This window comes from Pan paniscus, chromosome 2 (assembly GCF_029289425.2).
Source record: "Pan paniscus chromosome 2, NHGRI_mPanPan1-v2.0_pri, whole genome shotgun sequence".
NCBI classification, from domain to species: Eukaryota; Metazoa; Chordata; class Mammalia; order Primates; family Hominidae; genus Pan; species Pan paniscus.
The window spans coordinates 106213617-106236271 of NC_085926.1; the positions used below are offsets into that span (position 1 = coordinate 106213617).

General features: G+C 38.6%; 1 protein-coding gene across 30 annotated transcripts in view; it reads left to right on the top strand.

Annotated features, from left to right (window-relative positions):
• Positions 1-22655, top strand: part of HHLA2 (HHLA2 member of B7 family) — a 160680-nt gene that overhangs the window by 13897 nt on the left and 124128 nt on the right. For 4 of the 30 annotated variants that reach the window (XR_008624806.2, XR_008624802.1, XR_008624807.2 and 1 more), the window contains exon 2: positions 18396-18479. The exons of 22 other annotated variants lie outside the window; for them this stretch is intronic. The gene's annotated coding sequence lies outside the window, so the exon portion shown is untranslated. Of the gene's footprint in view, positions 1-11755; positions 11909-18137; positions 18480-20643; positions 20873-22655 lie in introns of those variants that run through there. 4 more of the 30 variants (XM_055110254.2, XR_008624803.1, XM_055110253.2 and 1 more) reach the window with 4 other exon arrangements.

The window sequence follows — 22655 nt, forward strand, 5'->3', positions numbered from 1 at the left end:
AATAATAGCCATTCTGACTGGTGTGAGATGATATCTCATTGTGGTTTTGATTCACATTTCTGCTTCAGCCCCCAGTCACCTTAGACACTTCGAAGCCTGAAGGCTGGAATGGCTAAGTTGTCCAAACAGCAAAGATAGTGGCCTGCTCCTCCCTCTGGGAGCTCTATCCCAGGGAGGTTACAAATCTCTTTCAGCCGGAGAACACCAACAGGGGTGGCTGGAGGCTCTGGTTGGGAGGTCCCACACAGTGAAGAGGAATGGGATTGGGGACTCGCTTAAAGAAGCAGTCTGGCCATGTTTTTGTACAGCAGCTGAGCTGTGCTGGGGGATCCCTTCCACCCCTGGTCTGCTCAGACACTGCAATGCCCAAAAGCTGAAACAGCTTTTGGCTGTTTCAGCCAAAAGCTCCCAAACAGCAAAGATAGCAGCCCACCCTTCCATTTGGGAGCACTGTCCCAAGGAGAATTCAACATTCTGTTGGCTGGAGAACACCAATGGGGCTGGCTGGAGGCCCCAGTTGGGAGGTCCCACCCTGTGAGGAGGAATAGGATCAGACACCTACTTAAAGCAGCCGTCTGGTCACATTTTGGTAAAGGAGCTGTGCTTTGCAAGGGGATCCCTTCTATTCCTAGTCGGCTCAGACTCTCCAAAGCCTGAAGGCTGGAATGGCTAAGGCACCCAAACAGCAATGATGGAGGCCCACCTCTTCCCACAGGAGCTCCTTCTCAGGGAGGTGCAATACTGCTACTGGTGGGTGGCTGAAATTCCAAGACAGTGGGTCTGATTTTCTGAGGCACAATGGAAGTACAGCCTGCAGGCTGTTACTGCTCAGCCCTCTGGATTCAATCTTTTCCCCTATATGTACAGGGGTCTACCCTCCCACTTTGCCAGAGCTGCAACTACTTTTGCCGGAAAGTCTGAGTATTTGAGGCTCCAGGGTCTCCACACATGCTTGAGCAGCTGCTCCACCAAGACTCCACATAGCTTTGTGTGTCAGACTGAAGGCCCTGGTGGGGTGGGCTCACAAAGAGATCTCCTAATCCAAGGGTTGCAAGGATTCATGGGAGAAGTGTGGTTTCCTGGGGTTGCACATTTTCTCAACACCTCCCTGGGCAGAGGCGGTTCCCCTGGCTCCATGTTGCTCCCAGGTCCTGTCTTGCTTTTCTTCATTTTCCATAGGTCAGATTGTTTTCTTGATTAGTCCCAGTGCAAGTACCTGAATGTTTCAGTTGAAGGTGTTATATTTTCTCACCCTTCCATTTTTCTCCGTGAGTGGCACACACATTAGCTGCTTCGAGTTGACCATCTTGGCCACTGTCTACTCACCTTTTGATGGAAGGAGTACCAAATAATTTCGTGGCAGTTTTTTTTTTTTAAGCCAGCACAACCAGCCAACAGTCTTCCTGTAAGGAAGGTTTAGAAAACCTGCAGCTTGATTTGTTGCTTCTCAGCTTTCCTGCCATTGCTAGCTTCATGGATTTATACTCATCATAACCATCTTCAACTTGTATTGAAGATACAATACTATTGTATTGTATTGTATTGTATTGTATCGTATCATATTGCCTATTTACTTCTGTTTCAGTCTTCCTTCTTTCCCTGGACCTGGTACACAGGTGCTTCATAGGTACTCAATTGACTGTTCTTCTCTTAAATCTACTTTGGACACAAAATTAACATGTATAATAGTGTATAAGGTAGAAAAATAAAATCTAAAGTTCCTGTGGCCCAAATCATACCATAAGAGCTAGGATTTCTTTGATCTCTCATCTATTATAAATTAAATCCAGGTTAATGAAATCCAGGAATTATCCAAATAACAAATTATGGGGAGCTGTTTCAGAATTCTTTCTTTTTCTGAGGTGGTTGATAAACATTTCAACAACAATCTGACATATAATTCCAAAATAACAAAACCTAAACTTGCCTCCAGAAATGGCCTTTATGAACTGGGAATTAGGGAACTGAATTCTTACCCAAAAGCAATTAAGTGGCCTTGAATAGGTAAGCTATGACTTCATAAGGGTGTTCTCAGTGCAATCAAGAGCCATGTGTTTACCACGGTAAGAGAACTGTAGGAGAGTTAGGAAGAATGACAACACTTTGTCCTGAAGAATGTTCAGAAAAATTATTTCGCATTTTACTAGTCATATCTCTCTCTCAAAATCTTACCAAAATGTAAATAAATATTGAATTATAGATTAAAGTATTTAATTTCTATCTGCACAATGGATAACATGCAAAGTAACAAAAGAAGCAAAGGGAAATGAATGAAACTAAAGCAAAATACATCTTATGGCTGTGCATCAAATTACCCTTGAGTTTGTTTAATCTCCATATGATTTATACATGAAGAGCTAGCTAATTTGTGATATTGTTTGGAGAACTCAGAGGTATCAGAATGAAACCAGTTTTTCCAAACTAAAATGAGTTGGGAAGATAAGAAAATCCACCATTTAAAATAAATTGGCTCAGGGACTAGCTAAAACTCAGGACAAAGCTATATCACAATGAAATCCTTATTGGCAACTTAGGTTTGACCTATCAGTAAATACAAAATTCTCATTTGAGTCCTTTGCCGCAATAGATATCATTTATTTATCAAGTTGATTTTGCTGTGACAATTTGCATAATTCAGTAATTTAAGAAATTTACACAATTTTAAAGACAAAACAAGGATGTCTTACAATTAGAAAAACAGATTTTCTACCAATCTGTGCTTTTTGAAATTGATTTAATAAAGCAATAGGTTGGCCTTCAATTGTGCAGAATCTAATTATTGGATTTAGTCCTGTAATTCTTGAAGATTGGTAGGATTACACCTTTGTCTTTCTTGTGTTCCCCTTGTTTTTGTAGTCAGACTGGAATAGAGCCAAGTGGCTTGCTATCTCCATGATCTTCCTATCTCACTTCTGGCAGGCCTGATCGAAGAGAGAATATATATGTGGAGATGGGAGATAATAGCTCTTCTATGTTGCTTTAGCAAAAATTCTACTGGGTTGAAAGCTTAAAATAATATTGAAAAGTATTATGACTCCAGAAAGCATCTCGTTGGGTAGCTATATCCCAACTAGGGGCCAATTCTAAGAATTATGGAAAGAGGGGAAGCAGGGCAGCTATGTCTGACATCAATTAGGACTGCAAAAATAAAGATTTTTGTTTAGTTTGAGAAACTTTCTGAATTTACCCAAGTCTTAAGAGAATACAAACATTCAATGTATATTCAGAAATACACGTATTTTGTGATACCTATTTGTCCTTGGTAGTTTCTAGCTATGAAGCCCATGTCATTTATTGAGAATTAATTAATTAATCCTTTTAGGGACGAAATTTAACATTTGATGGGAGTCTTCTCAAACACGTGGTATAAATGATCCTGGTCCATTGAAAACTGGTTCATCAAACAGCAGTTGCTGCTATGCAGATGCCCATCCTCCACCATGGGCCTTCTGACTTAGGTGTTTGGATGGAGGCTGTACGTCTGTATGTTTTAAATTTCCGCCATTGACTCTGAAATGCAGCTAGGAGTTATCCTCCAAGGAAAGTCACTGCTCCTAGTTTGCATCTTGTTGCTATGGATAAGAATTCGGAGCCACCTTATTTCTATTTAACAAGCTACTGCTTGTCAGATTAACTACACTTCCCTGTGACATTTTGCAATGTGAATTTTGCTCCCATAGTTTTCACTTCATTCCATTCATCCTGGGCTTTGACTTCCTATTCATACCATTCTACCTTACAGTAAAGATTTTTCTCCTTTATGAAGAGAAAATAAAATCAAAATTAAACAGTTCTACCTTCTTTCACTTGATGACTTTTTAAAAATATTTTTCAAGCAGTAAAGTCTATTCTGTCTTTACTGCTGTCTTTTTCTGCAAACCTAGTTTCAACTTCCTAATGCAAATCTTTATTGTTTTTTGTTATATCCTGTTCCCTGAAACTATAATCTGAGTTGTTGAATTTGTTTACATGTTTCTCTTTTTTCTTTCCTCTTTTACCTGCTAAGTGATTCAGGTGCCAGAGTTTAGTTTGAGCCTCCCATCAGGATGGAACTGCCTTTCACAATAATAGATTATCTGGCATTTCAATGTTCTGAATGTTTTGAAATAAACCTTTCTTATATCTGGCACATTTTTCACAATGTGCTTGACATTCTTTTTTTGCTTATAATAGATTGTGAGGTGTTTTCACTTTCTCCCAAAGTTTCTATTACTTCTACTTCAAAAAACATTAATTTATGTTGGTTAGAGTGAAATTAACAAGAGGAACAAATGCTTTCTCCCCAAAAAGCAGCTTCTTAAAAACCTTGCTTCATCCTTTTGTAAAGGATTTGCTAGGCAAATCAAGAATTTTAGAGTATATTGTCTTTTTTGATACTCCCTCTATACAAACATTTCTATATCAATAGTCAACTCAGACAAGGTTTTATGTAAATAGAATTTTTAATTAGTTTCTATAACAGAAAAAAAATTGGAATCATCTAATGTGTCCAGTGGTCCATAGTTAATACTTAACAGTATATATGGGTGCTAATTTAGGCAACATTGAAAAAGGTGTTCTAAGATATGACATGGAAAAATACTTATGTAATACAAAAGTAGATCTGAAAATTGTTAAACAACGTGTTCTAAAAATATATGCATACAAAAATCAGATTTTTAAAAAGTTATTTTATTATGATTATTGCATTATGTTTTTCTTTTTTAATTTTCCAAAGTCTCTATCATCATATACTATTGTAAAAATAAGGAAAATTTATTAGATCATTTTTATCATATACATATTCTGTCAATATCTGCTTGTAGTTGCACCAGACCAATCTGCTTCAACTTTTATGTAACAAAGTTGTAAATTGTTTTTCAGTTGCCATGAACTCTTAGGTCACATAACCTTGGGTCATATGCCCAGATGAACCAAGTGTGCAACCACAGGGGAAACCTAAGTGCGTAAAGAGTGGGAACTAAATTCGGAAGCTGACATTGCATGACAAGATCTAGGATCCAATCAGATAGAGCTCTGGCATCATTCCATGGCAGGATCCAGTCAGATCATGCGTCCTGGCATCACCTCATTGCAAGATCCCATCAGATCACAGCTCATTATCCTATGCTTATAAAACCTGACCCGGCCCCCAGCTTGGGGGAACATTGCTTTGAGAATTATCACCAGTGTTCTCCTTACTTATTACAAGTCATAAAATCCCCTTGCTAAACCTTCCTTCATTGTGGTCATTGGTTGATACCTGCTAAGTGTCCAAACCAAGCCACTATGTAGGTAACAAAATTCTGGTGACCCAGATGGAACTGGGACTCAGGTCCTGATCCCAAAATCCTTTAAGGCTCCTTACGAATGAAACAGTAGGCAGAGGCAGCTTGCCTGGACTAACTGACTTATGTTGCCTGAGAGGGGTTGGGTGCCATTCCCACCGACCTCCAGCTTGGTGTCCTGCCCACTGGATTGTCGCTTGGACCTACCCCAATGGATCGCTGGGACCTTTTGTTTGACATTCCTTTGGGGCAGTAAGTGAACATTGCCCTGTGGGCTGACTAGAAAGGTAATTCTCTGGACCAAGCATAGCACATCTCTAATTGTGTTTCTGTCCCTGGCTGCTTTGTGATCTGGGGGATTCAGAGACATTCCTGTCCTGATAAGGGCAATCTGGAGCTAGATAGCTGACTGTGGGACTAGTTTTAGGAATTAGTTTTGTCGAGAGACAGGCTTTCATAGGAGGCAGAAGGGCTTGGTCTCCCTAGCCCCCTGTTTGCCATAACCTGGATCACCCACCAGAAACTGGAGCTCTGGCATTTGATGCAAAAAAAGGCCAGATGTGGTGGCTCATGCATGTAATCCTAGCACTTTGGGAGGCTGAGTTGGATGGATCACCTGAGGTCAGGAGTTCAAGACCAGCCTGGCCAACAGGGCGAAACCCCGTCTCTACTAAAAATACAAAAATTAGCTGGGCATGGTGGTGGGTGCCTGTAATCTCAGCTACTAGGGAGGCTGAGGCAGGAGAATTGCTTAAACCCGGGAGGTGGAGGTTACAGTGAGCCAAGATGGTGCCATTGCACTCCAGCCTAGGCGACGGAGCGAGACTCTGTTTCAAAAAAAAAAAAAAAATAGTTGAACCCAGAGTGGGCCAAGAGTTGTGGGATCTGTGTCACCACCGATCTTGCCTCTAAGCCTCTGGTGGCTTGCACTAGACCCTGAATAGGGATCCTAGGAAATGAGGAACATTGTAGCAGGACTCTAGCAGCACAAGTCATACAAGTAAACTACAAAAAGTAGAAGGGTAATTGGGAATGCTGATATGTTAATTGGTCAAGATTGCTTTTAAGGCATTTAACAGCTATGACCAAGTCCAAGAAGGGCAAAAACAACTCGAGATGAGAAAACAAGCTATGCTGCTTACCACAGTTCTTAACTGCAACCAGCCAGCACACAAGGCATTTACTGGAAAAGACAAAGAGCCATGGGTAAGACCCCCTAAGGTCCCCACTGCCTAGCCAAAAGGGTTATCCACCCTTGAGGCCACAACAATGTGCATATTGTAAACTAGAGGGCAATTAGAAACAGGAGTATTCTAACTGTCTCTGGGAGATAGAAGAGGGAGGAAAAGAGGCTTCCCATCAATCAGCCCAGCAGATGTCACAGTTTGCTGATAGTAACCAGAAATAATGAGACCCTGAGGATCAGGGGCTCCTCTACAAAATAGGAACCCTGGGTAACAATTGGTGTGGGAAAGAGACTCATGGGCTTTCTGACACTAGAGCTGAACTTCTTCCATTAGCCTCCCCTTCCTGCTGCTCTGCCTCTTTACTTCGCTACCTTGTTCTCTCTAAAATTTGATGAAGGGCTTCAGCCATGTGGGATAGATGAATTTCAGCTAAAATTTCTAGTCTGACAGAGACACAGTTTGAATCTAACTGTCCTTTAAAGTAGGGAGTTGTACCAACCCATGGTTAAAGTTTTAAAAAATTAATGCTACAAGATCATTATTTACATCTGGTGGTACGTACAGCTCCGACTGTATTTGTCTATGGTACCAAACTGGCATATTAAAAAATTAGTACTTCTAAACTAAGCAAATAAAAGCCAATGCTTTTCAAGTTCACATGCCTGAGTAATCATTTAGAGAATAAGACTATTCTTAAGTCTTAACAAAACTGTTGGTTTGATGGGGATGTTTGTCTTTTGAAATTTAACTTTAAGGTTCTTACTTTCATGACACCTACCTGATATGCAGTTATATAAGGTAATTAACAGATAATTTGTAATGATGACTAGCTTTGTCTAATGTGTCAGTTCTCATAAGTAATCTAGGTAAACTGCTAAAAACAAATAAATTAGGTAAAGGTAAATGGGATAAATATCTATAAATAAATTTTTTATGTAATTTGAAATCCTAAATTAAATAATAGATACTCATTGAATCTATGGCTCAGTTCCAAATTAGACAAAAACCAGAACAAATTGCTGATTGGCTTCTTATATTTGATAGACTGATACGATTTGACTGTGTCCCCACCCAAATCTCATCTTGAGTAGTTCCAATAATCCCCACATATCACGGAAGGGACCCAGTGAGAGGTGATTGAATCATGGGGGCATACTGTTCTTGTGATAGTGAGTGAGTTCTTATGAGATCTGATGGTTTTATAAGGGGCTTTCCCTGCTTTTGCTTGGCACTTCTCCTTGCTGCTGCCATGTGAAGAAGGATGTGTTTGCTTCCCATTCTGCCATGATTGTAAGTTTCCTGAGGCCTTCCTAGCCATGCTGAACTGTGAGTCAATTAAATCTCTTTCCTTTATAAATTATCCAGTCTCAGGTATGTCTTTATTAGCAGCATGAAAATAGGCTAATACAGTAAATTGGTACTGGTAGAGTAGGGTACTGCTGTAAAGATACCCAAAAATGTGGAAGTGATTTTGGAACTGGATAATAGGCAGAGATTGAAACAGTTTGGAGGGCTCAGAAGAAGATAGGAAAATGTGGGGAAGTTTGAAACTTCCTATAGACTTGAAGAACTCAAAAGACAGGAAGATGTGGGGAAGTTTGGAACTTCCTAGAGACTTGTTGAATGGCTTTGACCAAAAAATGAAATCCAGCCTAAGGTGGTCTTAGATGGAGATGAGAAACTTGTTGGGAACTGGAATAAAGGTGACTCTTGCTATGTTTTAGCAAAGAGACTGGTGGCATTTTATCCCTGCCCTAGAGATGTTTGGAACTTTGAACTTGAGAGAGATTATTTACAGTATCTGGTGGAAGAAATTTCTAAGCAGCAAAGCATTCAAGAGGAAGCAGAGCATAAATGTTTGGAAAATTTGCAGCCTGATGATGCAATAGAAAAGAAAACCCCATTTTCTGGGGAGAAATTCAAGCCTGCTGTGGAAATTTGCATAACTAACAAGGAGCTGAATGTTAATTACCAAGGCAATGGGGAAAATGTCTTCAGGGCATGTCAGAGGCCTTTGACACAGTCCCTCCCATCACAGGCCCAGAAGTCTAGGAGGAAAAAATGGTTTCCTGGCCCAGGCCCAGGGCCCCTTGCTGTGTGCAGCCTAGAGACTTGGTGCCCTGCATCCCAGCTGCTCCAGCCATGGCTATAACAGGCCAAGATAGAGTTCAGGCTGTAGCTTCAGAGGGTGCAAACCCCAAGCCTTGGCAGCTTCCATGTGGTGTTGAGCCTGCAAGTGCACTGAAGTCAAGAATTGAAGTTTGGGAACCTCTGCCTAGATTTCAGAGGATGTATGGAAATGCCTGGATGTTCAGGCAGAAGTTTGCTGCAGGGGCAGGGCCCTCACACAGATCCTCTTCTAGGGCAGTGCAAAAGGGAAAAGTGGGATTGGAGCCCCCATACAGAGTCCCCACTGGGGTACTGCCTAGTGGAGCTATCGAAGAGGGCGACTGTCCTCCAGACCCCAGAATGGTAGATCCACTGACAGCTTGAACTGTATGCCTGGAAAAGCTGCAGACACTCAATACCAGCCTATGAAAGCAGCTGGGAGCGGGGGGCTACTCCATGCAAAGCTACAGAGGCGGAACTGCCCAAGGCTGTGGGAGCCCACCTCTTGTATCATTGTGCCCTGGATGTAATGCTATCAAAGGAGATCATCTTGGAACTTTAAGGTTTAATGACTGCCCAGCTGGATTTTGGACTTGCCTAGGGCCTGTAGCCTCTTTGTTTTGGCCAATTTCTCCCATTTGGAATGGGTGTATTTACCCAATGCCTATACCCCCATTGTATCTAGGAGGTAACTAACTTGCTTTTGATTTTACAGGCTCATAGGCAGAAGGGACTTGTGTTGTCCCAGATGAGACTTTGGACTTAGACTCTTGGGTTAATGCTAAAATGAATTAAGACTTTGGGGTACTGTTGGAAGGGCATGATTATGTTTTGTAACATGAGGACATGAGATTTGGGAGGGGGCAGGGGCAGAATGATATGGTTTGGCTGTGTCCTCACCCAAATCTCATATTGAATTGTAGTTCCCATAATCCCCATGTGTTGTGGGAGGGACCTGGTGGGAGGTAATTGAACCATGGGGTTGGTTACCTTCATGCTATTCTCTTAATAGTGAGTGAGTTCTCATGAGATCTGATGGTTTTATAAGGGGCTTCCCCAACTTTTGCACAGCACTTCTCCTGCTGCCACCATGTGAATAAGGATGCATTTGCTTCCCCTTCTGCCATGCTTGTAAGTTTCCTGAGGCCTCTCCAGCCATGCTGAACTTGAGTCAATTAAATCCCTTTCCTTTATAAATTACCCAGTCTCAAGTATGTCTTTATTAGCAGAGTGAGAACAAACTAATACAAAGATTAAATATGTTTGGGTCTATAAATATGTGTAAAAATTATGCTAAAGGAAAACATGTTTTTCTAAAAATCATAAAATGGTTTTTGTGTATAAAATACTAATATATTACAGACAATGGAAGTTTTTGTGCTTACTGTGTTTTTAATAAAATTTAGGAGTACTGAGAGTTTAAAAAAATTCTAGCTAATTTGTGATTCTATATATGAGGTATGCCAAAAGTAAGATGTGTTATTAATAAGAAAAAATTATGAGAAAGACATAAAATGTGTTCTTTATTGAGAAAAAGAGTAATTTTGTCTTATTTGGAAGTTATTTAAAGGTAGGCCTAAAATATGGATTTAGGAAGAAATTAGAAACAAGATAGAAGGGAGCCAGCAAATAGGAGAGAGAGAGACGTGAAGAAAGTTATAAATGTGAAGATGTATAGTTTGTATGAGGAAGAATCATATGTAGTAAATCTTTGTCCTAGTGTGAAACAACTCATTATTGAAGAAAGATAAAGTATAAGGCAAGGCAGAAAGTCCAAGTATGTTGTTGACCATGTGAGTAAGTAATGATAAGGTTTATAAAAAGAAAGTTTCTGAAAGAAATTTCAGGTTTGATTAAAATGGCTATAAGTAAAATAATTATTCTTAACAGTCTTACTAAACAATGAACTTTGATGTTAAAACACACTGATACAGAACTTAAAATTTTGGCCCTCCGATATTAAAACAGGGGTTTCTTAAAATATTGGTTTGTTCTTAATAAGATTGGGAGAGGTTTTGATTTTTAATTCTGAAATCTGTTTCTTTAACAGCCTTTCTCTGAATTATGAATTAGTTTCTATTTCTGTCACATTCCTTCCTGAGAACTGTCTATTTTCCCTGGTTTCAGGTTTATCTTGAAGGTCTTAGAAAAGCAATGTTTTACTCCAGTATAACTTGATTTTGTATTAGTCTTTTCTTAATGTGTCTGAACTGTTTCCTGTAACCAGAACTTCTATGCTGTTACTAAATGTATTCCCCTGCTCAAGGTTACTGGCCTAAAAAGCAAAGATTGTTTAGGAAAACTGAGCTTTGAAAGGGTTAAGGTTTTTACATCCATGTAATTTCCTGTATTGCTATAGAAGTCTTTTGATTGTCACTCTGGTTCAATGAGTAACTATTATATAGGAGCAACGTATGATTCTGTTGAAGGAAGTACTTTGATTTTATTTATTTATTTATTTTTTACATCTTTGACAGATTTTCCAGGATCCAAATCTGAATTCAAGCCTCTTAGCCTAAAATTAACTTTGAGATTTTTCCAGGTGGGCCCCCTGGAGAGCATCAAAGAGTATATTTCTCACCTTGTGGAGGTTTTAAATGATTAGACTTATTTGGTAAATAATATGCAAAGTGCTGTCAAATAAGGAATGATGCTTAACTTCAAGTTATATTTATGTAAGTGTGTTATTAAGAGGTGTGAAATTGTATGAGATTCCTAAAATACTGATATGCCAAGATACATGTCATAATTATGATTATGGTATTGGATGATTGCATGCCAAAGAAATATGTAAATTTCCTTGTCAATTGTAAATTCTCATCAGATCTCTGAATATGTCTGTTCTAGGTTTTTGTCAACCACAGTTTATTGTTTTAAATTCTTCTCTGGAAGCATTTGCAATTGGCTGTAGTCCAAAATTGCCAAATAAGATTGAGCAAAACAAAATTAATGATATGAAATTAAGTAATTGATAAGGATAATGTTTTATGACTTAAATGTTTTATTTTCTAGATTCGAGGAAATGTTTTGTCATAAGCTCTCTATAGTTTGCAATAATTGGATAAAGTATCCTTTGTGAACAATGGTGGAAGCATTTTTTTTCTCTACCTGATTTCTTGACTCCTACAAAATTGTGGGTCTTATTTTTATTTAGTAAGTCCAGTAAAAAAAAAAATCTCTCTTTATAAGCAGGATACTATTGGAAACATTGGTTATATTACTAAAGTTTGGACTGAAATGTCACATTTTAAAATGTACATGAAATGCCTGGTTTCAAGAGTTCCCAGCTTTACAGTGAGTGAATGAAAACTGTCACTTCCTAGCAGGCCCAAGAACCTTAAGACGGTAAGTAAAATCTAAAGCTTGCCTTGGTTTGGATTTCCAGTTGCAAGAGGTCCTAAATCTGAGATTTCCTATATGATCAATGTGGAGAGAAACAGTTATGTTTCTAAGGAAAGCAAAAGTATACTTGTTAGTAGATTGTAACCCTGTGCATTGTCTTCAAGTCCTTGTTATCTGCCTGTAGACTGGACTAGATCCTGAATTCTTCTCAGTCCCCCTAATATTTGGTTTTAACTAATTCCTGATGAACTCCCCAAGCCCTCTTCCCTCAATCCAGGCTAGGAATGCTCTAGGGACATTCAAGGGATTTCCCCTTTTTAAATCTGACCAACTCTCTAGTTAGATTTCAGAACTGGGGACAAGCTAGACTCAGGATACTAGGGTCTCCTTGTCTCAAAGCAGTTGATGCTGTCCCTTCCTTTGTAAAAGCCACAAAGATAGTTATGGGGCCACTCCTGACTGTCTACGTCCTATGCTCTGTTGAGGCACTCCTCAATTTACATCACAAGCTTTCAAGAAAACTATAGGGATTTCTTTCTATCCTCACTTCGCCTTACCAGCCTCCAATGTAACTTGCTTAATCTGACCACTTTATTTAACTTTCCTCATGCCCACTCTGCCCAACAAGCAGAACTGCATGCTCTTACCAGGGCATGTCCTTTAGCCAAAAGTAAAAGGCCAGCATCAACAAGCCACATCCATGGCAGCAACTAAGACCCTATTGGAAAAATTACACCAACCTGATATAATTGTTGAGAGCTTCATAGTGACTGAGAAACTTATTTTACAGGGCAAATTATTCAAATGTTGCAAAATTTGGCCTATTTATTGACATCTCCATTATGCTTACCACCCCCAGTCCTCTGGACTGAAGAAACAGACCAATGGACCAGTGGAATAATAAAGCCCTATTGGTGAATATCTGTGCAGCATTCAGCATGCCATAGCTAAAAGAAGGAGACCCTTTGTTTAGTTTTCCTTCACCCACGCGAACATTCTTGGAAAACTGCTAGGCCCACATTTTCTTCTCCCAAAAAGGGGGAAGTAATAACTTAAGTTACCCTCACCAGGAGATGTGGCCATAGAAATAGCTCTTACCCAAGTTCCTATCTATTCAGTTGACCTCACCAATGCTACCCACCCTACTCTCCAAGAGCTGTGTGAGAGTTTTGGGGCACAATCCAACACCAATGATAACCCTGCAGATTATAACTGGGGCCACTTTCAAGGATGTGATTTACCCAGAGAGGTTAACTCTAGTGAAGGAGCTAGATTAGGAAGGCTTCTGGGGTCCTGGTTTGTACTAGGTTGTGTTTGCAACAGATACATGGTCAGAAACATTTCCCGCACTGTTAATAGGGTTGCCCACTTCACCACCCAAGCCATCAGGACACAGCAGAGTTCCTTAGACAACCACATTGCTGTCGACTATCACCTCACTGCACAGGGTGGTGTTTGTGCTGTTGCTAACACTTGCTGCTGTACCTGGGTAAATATTTCCAGTCAGGTTTAATTGGGAACACCTAAGGCCTACAGCTAGCCAAATCTCTGAAAGGGACAACTTCAGGGAGCCTCCTAGCTGAACCTGGTGGGTACAATTTCCAATGTTGAGATATTTTCAGAGGATTTCTCCTAGTATAGAATTTCTTCTGTGTTTCACCCTACAAGTCTTAATGATTCCCCTTATATTTGAGCTAAGCATTTAGCTCCTCTTTAAAATTGTTCTAGCCTGTTTTAACAGATGTCTGTAAGAGACCCCCACAGGGATCTTGCTCATGCAATCTTTGAGACTTTAAATTCACTCCAGCTGGAAATCAGAACAACCCAACAGACTTTGGTTCAAATTTAATAGGTAGCTTAGTGCCTCTCAAAAGTAAGTGGGTCTAGTTGTTCAATTGGCCACTGCCCTGCCTCTAGGATCTCTGAAAGGGACCAGATGGACCTGAAGCAGGTAGCCAACTACTTCTGCACTGTCATACAATGCAATGTGGTCCACCAACAGATTTACGCCAGTTCTTCAAGATGGATCCTGAGTGGCTAACTGGGCCTCCATTTAAAATAGAGCAAAGCAGCCATTTGTTGAGTAGGGGTGACATACATGCTCTGAGTTCCTGGAAAGCCTGCAGCATTTAACTTTGAGGCTTTCAGGATTCACCTGAACCAGTCAATTAAAGCTCACCCGAGTTGGCTAATCAGGGCTCAGCTATATTGACCAATCAGAACTAAGTCAGTTTCAAGTTTCAACACTACATTTGCATAGACAGTCTTGATTTGGAACCTGGGTGGAAACTTTTGCTGTAAGACCTGGGGTTCTGTTTGTTCTCTGGAACTGGTAATGTTGTTAACTCTTTATGCCTTTACTTACAACCAGATAAAAACAACATCTGAAATGTAACTCTGACACCAGGGCACTAAACAATTTCATTCCTCTGACCAAGGTCTACCCCCCAATCAGCAGGAAGTGGCTAAAGTAGTCATAGCTCGTATTCCCTCAAGATTGAGGAATGGATATAAAAAAGGGAGGGATGTGTAGCTGCACCAGACCAGTCTGGTTCAACTTTTATGTAACAATGTTGTAAGTTGTTTTTCAGTTGCCATGGACCCTTAGGTCAATCAACCTGAGCATGCCCAGATGAACCAAGTATGTAACCACAGGAGGAACCTCTAAGTACTTGGACCAAGGAGTGGGAACTAAATAAATAAGCAGATCCAGGATCCAAACAGATCAAGCTTTTGCATCACCCCATGGCAGGATCCAGTCAGATCATACCCCCTGGCATCACCTCATTACAAGATCCAATCAGGTCACAGCTCATTACCCTATGCTTATAAAACCTGATCCAGCCCCCAGCTTGGGGAAACACTGCTTTGGGAACTAATGCCCAGTGTTCTCCTTACTTGTTACAAGTAATAAAATCCCCTTATTAAATCCTCCTTGGTTGTGGTCATCGGACTGATACCCCCTAAACGACCGAACCTACTCATTGTGTGGGTAATATGCCTAGTTGAGTTTCTCGTTTTTACACCTTGTCCTAGAATCTGTTTAATAATCACTTATCAGGTATAACATAGAGAACACAGGAAACAGTTGCTTGCTAAGTAATTGTTTTGATTCTCTCTCCTTCATGACAGCTAGCATTTAAGAACTTATTATGTGTGAGGCGTAGTGCCAAGGTTCGAAGTACAGTGTTTTATGTATCTAATTTAGATATTACCTTGCTTAAGCCTTAAAAGAGATCTTGTGCTTTGTAGATGAGGACACTGAAGCTCAGATTGCCCAAGGTCACACAGCTGGTATGTGGTGGGATGTATTTGACACAAGGTCTCTAATGACAAAGCCATAATCTTTCTACTACAAAGTGAACATTACCATACTTCTCCCCTACCACAATACTTGGCTAATATAGCAGCCCCTAACAGAATTATTTATGTAATAACTATACAAATTAGACAAATAATTATACAAAAAAACTCCATTCCCCAGCTCTTCAGTGAAATTCTTTTATAGAATTAAATTTAATTTTGAGGTAATTTTAGATTCACATGCAGTCGTAAGAACAATACAAAGAGATCAGATATACCCTTTACCCGGTATACCCCAATGGTAACATCTTGCAAAACTATTGTAGTACAATATTGTCACTACATTATTGACATTGATACAGTCAAAATACAAACATTTCCATCACCACAAGGATCCCCCATGCTGACCTTTTGTAGCCACATCCACCTTCCTTCCTATACCACTTAACCTCTGGCAACTACTAAGCTGTTCTCTATTTGTATAATCTATCATTTTAAAAATGTTAAGTGAATAGACTCATACAATAGGCAACCTTTGGGGACTGGCTTTTTAAACTTAACCTAATTCTCTGGTGATTCATCTAGGTTGCTGTAGATAGCAATAGTTGATTCCTTTTTATTGCTGAGTAGTATTTTATGGCGTGGAAGTGTCACAGTTTATTTAACCATTCACCCATTGCAGGATATCTGAGTTATTTCCAATTTTTGGCTATTATACATAAAATTTCTAGGAACACTACTGTATACATTTCTGTGTGACTATAAGTTATTATTTATCTGTGATAAATGCTCAGGGGCACAATTGCTGAGCTATTTGGTAGTTGCATGTTGTGTTTTCAATGAAACTGCCAAACTGTTTCCGAGAGTTGCTCTATCACTTTATATTTTCATCAGCAACGTATGAATGATCCAGTTTGTCTACATCCTGGTCAGTGTTTGGTGTTGTCATCATTTTCTATTTTAGCCATTCTGAAAGGTATGTAGTGATATCTCATTGTGATTTTAATTTGTGTTTCTTTGATGTCCAATAATGTTAAACATCTTTTCATGGGCCTATTTGATATCTGTATATCCTCTTGGATGCAATGTCTTTTTATGTCTTTTGCTCATTATCTCATTGTAGTCTTTGCTTTTTCACTATTATTGCATTTATTCAAGATACTAGTACTTTGCCAGAAATGTGCTTTACAAATATTTTCTCTCAGCCTGTAGATTTGTTTTTTATTCTTTCTCTTTTTTTAAAGGCAGGCTCTCACTCTGTTGCCCAAGCTGGAGTGCAGTGGCATGATCATGGCTCAATTCAGCCTTGACCTTATGGGCTCAAGAGATCCTCCTGCCTCAGCCTCCTAAGTAGCTGGACTACAGACATGAGCCACCATGCCCAGCTATGAATAATTTAAAATTTTTTGTAGAGATGGGATCTCACTATGTTGCCCAGGCTAGTCTCAAACTCCTGGCCTCATGCAGTCCTCCTGCTTTGGCCTCCCAAAGTGTTGGTATTACACAGTGGTGCCTGGTCTCTCTTAATGGAGTTTTTCACAGGGTGAAAGTTTTAAATTTTGATGAAGCCCAATTTGAAACTTTTTTTTTTTCATGGAATCATGCTTTTAGTGTCAAGCCCAAGAACTTTTTGCCTAGCTTTAGCTCCTGAAGAGTTTATCATATTTTTTTCCTAAAAAGTTTTACAGTTTTATATTTTACATTTAAGGCCAGGCTTATCTTGGACATTTACTATCCTAGTGCTAGAATCAGCAGTTTCTCCAAGGAGCCCCTGTTTCTTTTATTGGAGAAAGGTATTAGAAACCAAGATCTGGGTGCTAGGCATGCTCATTATTATTGAGGTGTCATTGCTTTTAGGTTCTATCAGTCCACAAAGGAAGAAAATACACTAACCCATGTACTAAAGTTTTCATATGTGTTTGAATAAATATTTTATATGCAAATATCTATATTTATATTAAGCTAAACATGAGTTTATATTGATATTGATGTCTTCCACTCTATTGCCACATGGATGGTTCTATCTTCCTTTCTTTGCTTACTTGTAAATTCCCAATACTGAGAAAAATGACTCCTTTTATCTACCATCTATTTACTTATTCATTCTAGTATCCATGTGTAGTGGTATCATAATTGTTGGGCTGTACCCCAGTGGGAAATAACTTTACTAACAAGAGTACAGTGTATATGTACAGTAACTTTTGCTTTAGTGTTGGAGACTCCACTCATTTCCAAAGTTACTTAGGTCAACACCTATTTCCTCACCCTCTTCAGTGAGATTGTTCCATACATTTGTAATACAATTGGATCGTTTTGTCACCATCTGCATTCTGTCCTGGGATTTCCTGACCTTCTAAATGCTTTTTTAAAATGTGGATACATTAAGGTTTACTCTTTGTGCTATAAAGTTCTATGGGTTTTGATAAATGTGCAATATCAGATATTCACAATTACATGATCATAAAGAACATATGCCCTAAAAAAATCTCCTGCACTTCACCTATTCAGCCTTCTCCTTTCTGGAAACCACTGTTCTCTCTATGGTCTATATAGTTTTATCTCTTCCAGAGTGTCATATAATTGGAATCATATGACATGTAGCCTTTTCAGACTGGCTTATTTCATGGTGTAATGTGTGTTTAAGATCCATCCATGTCTTTGTGTGGTTTGAGATCTCATTTCTTTTTTTAATCTCTGATTAATATTTATAAAATTAATATTCAAAATATCCAATATAGTGCATATGGACACACCATAGCTTGTTTGTCCAACAACAATTGAGGGACATCTTGGTTGCCTTTAGTTTTTTGTGAAGATGAATAAAGCTACTATAGACATTCATGTGCAGATTTTTGTGTGAACATAAATTTTCAGATCACTTGGGTAAATATCTATAAGCATGATTGCTAGATGTATGGTAAGACTATTAACTTTGTAAGAAATTGCCAAACTGTATTCCAAGATGACTGTACCTTTTTGCATTTCCACCAGCAATGAATGAGGGTTCCTATTGCTCCAGATCCTCACCAACAATTGGTTTTATGTGCCTGTGTGTGTGTGTGTGTGTGTGTGTGTGTGTGTTTTAAATTTTAGACATTATAATTGATGTGTAGTAGTCAGTTATATTTTTTATTCTTAAAAACTACTGAAGGACAGCATTTTTTTGTTTATTTTTTTGGCAATGCAGGAGAATTTAAGGCAAAGATACTGTTTAAACACCGAGAATCACTGACTTGGCCTTCATCTTAAAAAATGAGGATTGGCCTCAATGGTAAGGAATTTGCTTTAAAGCCTGGGAGAGCTCATGTTTATAAGATTCCCTTAAATCTATGGTTCTCAGTCCTATCAGACTCAATGCTCCCTTATAATAAATCTTTGTAATGCCCTGTTTGCTATGCCAAAATGAAAGTTATCAATAATATAACCTGACTATACAGTTTTAAAAAAATCAATGTAATACCATTACATAAAAGAGAAATTTTTAAAAATTAAGAAATTCTATGTCCCAATACGTAAATGTTCAGTCTTAATCACATTAAAAGACAATGAAGTAGTGAGATACCACTACCTTCTTGAATAAGTAGGTGAGAAGAGCAAAAGTCATTCTATAGAAGACAAACAGAAATTGAAGTAGTGATATCTTAGTCCATTTGGGCTGCTATAACAAAAATATCATAGACTGGGTGGCTTAAACAAACATTTGTTTCTCATAGTTCTGGAGGTAGATCAGGGTGCCAGCATGGTTGGGTTCTGGTGAGGGTGTTCTTCCCCATTGCAGATTGCTGAGTTTCCATTGTATCTTCACATGACTGAAAGAGAGCTAGAGAGATCCCTGGGGTCTCTTACATAAGGGTACTAATCCCATTCATGAGGGGGGCACAGACATTTAGTCTCTTGCAAGTGGTATGGGCAGACACTGGAATAAAATCTAGTATTACTCTTGCATATGAGAAAAAGAGGGCTTATTTGTATACAATGAGAGGGAACAACCCCAGTCAAAGTGTGAATAAATTATAGACTTGAAGTGGAAACAATGAGGATATATGGTTCTTGCAAACGAGCTCAGCATTACAAGTATGCTGTTAAAATTTCCTATATTATGATATAGGATATAATAGTGACAAAGTATCACATCTCCTCCTATTTTGAAATCCCGTTACATATTAGAGCATATGTTCAGTCTTGGCTAAAAAGGCATGGGAAGCTATATTCTTCAGTAGGCAATAAGGATTATAGAGTGGATTAGAAAGAAACAGTAAAATAAGAGGCTATACAGAAATTGTGTGGTCAACCATCAGGGATAGCTGTGAAATAAGAACTGAAAACAGACAACCCCAAAGTAATTCCAATGCTGGTTTCACAACACAGGGTTTTATCCTTGTACTATAAAAATAATATAAGATGGTAAAATGTGAAATTTAAAAAAAAAATTATAGTGAAATGTAGTGAGATCCCCGTGCGTTCTGATAATTTAATAATATTTGGCATCAAGTCACTTAAAAGAAGTCCCACATCTATTATGTATTTGCAATCTGCCTTGTCATTTTTGCAGAAATTTCACTTCTGCACTAAAATCCTTTTTAACTAATATGCAATTGGAAAGCTACACTACATTGAGTAGATGGAAAGCAAAGAGTAAGTAAATTATTCAATAGTTTCAAAATAATGTCTTTATCCCATTTAAGCTTTTCTCTCTGTAACATTCTTCACTTAAATTACATTGACTTCTTGCATAAATATATGTAAATATTTTCAGTATTTCATCTAGTAAAGTATCGTTGATTTATACTTGTAGTGGGTTTGGCGTCATGGGACATTAAAACATTGTGCAAGAGGGTATTTCCTGCATTGGATTGTCCTGTGTGTTTTAGAGTATCCAGCATCCTTGCTCCTACATACTAAATGCCTGAGCTTCCATGTCTCTGTCCCCAGTCATCAGACAACCAAAAATGCTCCTATGTTTCCAAGATGGCCCCTAACCTACAGTACCTGACTTGTTAAGAATCACTCAGCCTAAATCTATGGATTCTATACTTGCATGAAGAGTATTATAAGTTTCAGCTGTTTGATTTTATAAAAAGAAGTTTGGACAAATGGGTTTTGTAATGATTTCCTGGTATCAGAAGAGGATATAATATATATATATGTTTGATGAAATGGGAGTGTTGGAGCTGAGGTTAAGTAAGTGTCATATTTTTTAAAGAGGGGTACAGAAAATGTTCTTAAGGAGTAAACCAGCTATTAGCAAAGAAGACAGCAGGAAAGCTTAGATTAGAAACTAATTTGCTCTTATTTTGTTCTTGTTCTTATTGTTTTAGTTCACAAAGGTAGGTTAGCATAAGGGAACTGAAAAGAAAAAGAAACTGTTATGTAAGCATGTACCGTGTACCATGTACCAAGGCTCTGCTGATACTTCCAAATCTAATTTCATGAAGCTCTTTCAGGAGATTGTACTGTCATCACTTAATAGTGGAGAAAAATAGTTTTCCGAGAAATTATACCTCTGTTGAAAAGTAGAATCTGCCAAAAAGAAGAACAAGGAGAAAACTGAATGTTGGAAATGGCGCATATTGGAAATTACCCATTCTGTTGAATAGGCAAGCAGGCTCATCGGGTGAGCCACATCAATATGTTTTGAGGGAAATGGAAAGCATTTGTAAACTGGTAGGTCCAGACACTCTGTACTTTTTAACTTGATCTATGATCTTTTGTCCAAGTTGTAACAATATACCACTGTTGTACTTTGTTCCTTATGGGTAATAACAAAACAGACCACCCAAGGTTTAGGCTTTTTGATTCAGGTCTAGCTAGACCCTTGTTAAACAATGGGGTCTAAGTTTGTGTAGTAAACATTTCAATCTGAACAATGTAAGAGGTTTCCCTTAGTTCAGTTTAAAGAGTCAATGCAAGTGAAATGAATTACTTTCTGAGAGATTATGGACAGGAAACCTCTAAGTGTTTTATGTGTCACCCTTGGCAAGCTCTACATTTAGATTACTGTATCTCATGCTTTAATTCTGGAGTTTCAAAGGCAGTGTGCTGGAGCATGCTCCTACCAGCTTGTGAAGGTCAATTGTTAAATTTTTAAGAATTTCTCCATGTGTTAGTTAAACTGTTGATAATTTAAAATCAGCCCATGATGGGAATATTTACATCACAGAAATCAGCAAGCCCTTCAAATCAAGTCTCTACTCCTCCCATCCAGAGCCGGTTGTTAAACATTTATCTGCATACTACTGTTATAAAATCATTCTCCTATGTTTACTGGCCTTTGCTTACACTCAAAGGATCTTGGATTTCTCAGGGTTTGTTTATAGGGCTTAAAGTCTTTTGTCATATGACAATCACTGAAAAAAAATATTTGCTTTCTGGCTATAACCAGTTGGAATGAGGAAAATAACAAAGTTACTTATTTGGGGGTAGATGTCTAGTGCAGATGGTAGTGATAATCAATTTGTGGCTCATTATCATTAAGGTTTTTATCATTTCCATTTATCTTCATTCTTTACTCCCATTGTCCTCTGGTGTCATTGGCAAACATTCTAATCAATTTAATGTCAGTCCTCTTTTATATATGTTCTTGTAAAATGTGTAGTGTTCTGCATAAATCTATGAACTTACAGAAACAGTTTGTCTCATTCTATTTTATTCTATTTAATACCGTTTACACCCAGAACTAGTTTTAAGGATTCTTCACTTGACTGCATTAGTGACCAATTGCCCTGTGGAAAGACTGCACTAGTCCACTTCCCATCAGCCATTCTTGAGGACTTCCATATCTCAACATTCTTGCCAAAAGTTAACAATTATCTCGCTTACTATTTCCAGGCTAATAGGTATAAAGTGATATCTTTTATAAATTTACATTTCTGATTTCTTAAGAGTTTGAGCATCTTGTTATATTCTTGCTAGCCTTTTGGGTTTTCTTTTCCATAAATAGCCGATAGATATATACTTTGCACAGTTTTTTTTTTTTTTTTTTTTGCCATGGAGTTTCTGTATCTTATTATACATTTTAAATATTAATCTCTCATCAATTTCATATCCTGCAAATATATTTGGAAGAACAAATTTAAGCACCGTTAATAATCTAGTCCTTAGAAGCCCATAATTTTATACTTTTTAAGGATGGTGTAAAAAAAGAAAATGGGCCAGGCACGGTGGCTCACGCCTGTAATCCCAGCACTTTGGGAGGCCAAGGCAGGCAGATCACAAGGTCAGGAGATCGAGACCATCCTGGCTAACATGGTGAAACCCTGTCTCTACTAAAAATATAAAAAATTAGCTGGGCGTGGTGGCAGGCACCTGTAGTCCCAGTTACTCAGGAGGCTGAGGCAGGAGAATGGCGTGAACCTGGGAGGCAGACCTTGCAGTGAGCCGAGATCGCACCACTGCACTCCATCCTGGGCGAGAGTGCGAGACTCTTCCTAAAAAATAAAAAAAGAGA